The sequence below is a fragment of the Grammomys surdaster genome, unplaced genomic scaffold, assembly GCF_004785775.1.
Source record: "Grammomys surdaster isolate TR1022 unplaced genomic scaffold, NIH_TR_1.0 3171, whole genome shotgun sequence".
In the NCBI taxonomy this organism is placed as follows: Eukaryota; Metazoa; Chordata; class Mammalia; order Rodentia; family Muridae; genus Grammomys; species Grammomys surdaster.
In genome coordinates, this window is record NW_021605595.1 from 2,261 (window position 1) to 3,761 (window position 1,501).

At 44.7% G+C, this 1,501-nt stretch overlaps 1 pseudogene; it reads left to right on the forward strand.

Moving 5' to 3' along the window:
- The first annotated feature begins 867 nt into the window (after positions 1–867).
- LOC114635221 lies at positions 868–1,443 on the forward strand (annotated as a pseudogene).
- Positions 1,444–1,501: the final 58 nt, after the last annotated feature.

The following is a 1,501-nucleotide window of genomic DNA, read 5'->3' on the forward strand; positions in this document are numbered from 1 at the left end:
TGCTGCTAAATGAAAACAGAGCGCATTTGCCAAAACATAAATCGTCAGTACATTTACAACGAAATTCCCAGATGGCCAAGTGTCTTCTGCTGTAACATGTTGCCACAGTGACTACTCCCGGGCAGTGAAAAACAAGTTTTACTTAACTTCTTAAAAGATATAATAAAATTAATACTATGGCTTGTGTAGTATCCAGGCCATTATATAAAAAGAAATGCATAGGGGATGTGTTTATGCTTCAAAACATCCACATCCAGGTGCTGGAAGCCATCCTGGAGGGATGCTTTTTAATGCTTTGCCCAGTCTGCTATGACTAACATTACACTTTATGAAAATGATAAAAAAGTATAAAATAATGAGATCCCCAGGCAATGTAAGTTTAAAAATGCTTTTAATTTGACTTATTAAAATTAATTCTCATACTTCCTCTTATCCAACTCATTTTCTACATGCATCTACCTCTCTCTGGAATTCCCAGTTCTTGATATGAAGAAGAACAAAACAGAAGAGAGCTAGGAGGCAACATAAATCCAAAGAGTGCTGTGTTCGCCAGCCAGCAGGGACGATGGTGTCTCAGCTACAGAAGCCAACTTTGCCCAGTACCTGTGGGCAGGTGCTCACTTTCCTCCTGTCCCACCACATTGCAAGAAAATCTTCACCACACAGGAAACAGGAACATATGCTGAAAACACAAAACCCCAGGTTGCCCAGAGTAAAATGTAGTGGCTTTCTTAACCTGATTTGCACAAAGGTTCACATCTCCGTGCTTCCTACTTAAAATAAGTAGGGAAATTCGTAACCACTCAACACTCACCCATTTGAGTAGAACCTAAAGAAATTCCTGGCTTTCTGGACCTGACCAAGCAGAAGGTGCCATCACGGCTGTTAACATTTGCCACAACAAGGACCAAAAGGTTCAGCGCAAGGAGTCCAAGATCCAAGACATGTACCTGCGGCTTCTAGTCAAACTGTACAGGTTTCTGGCCAGACGGACCAACTCCACCTTCAATCAGGTTGTGCTGAAGAGGTTATTTATGAGTTATTATAAACCACCACTGTCCCTGTCTAGGATAATCCGAAAGATGAGGTTTCCTGGCCAGGAGAACAAACCCACTGTGGTTGTGGGGACGATCACAGATGCTGGGTGGATTCTGGAGGTGCCGATGCTGAAGGTGTGTGCACTGCAGGTGAGCAGCCGGGCCTGAAGTCACATCCTCAAGGCTGGGGGTTAAGATCCTCACCTTTGACCAGCTAGCCCTGGACTCTCCCAAGGGCCAAAGCACTGTGCTCCTGTCTGGTCCTCGGAAGGGCTGAGAGGTGTACTGACATTTTGGCAAGGTCCCAGGAATCCCACACAGCCACACTAAACCCTAAGTCCATTCCAAGGGCTGGAAGTTTGAGTGTGCCAGAGGCCGAAGAGCCAGCCAAGGCTACAAAAACTAATCCTGCATCTTACTGTTAATAAAAAAAGCTTTGGATGAGAGAGAGAGAGAGAGAGAGA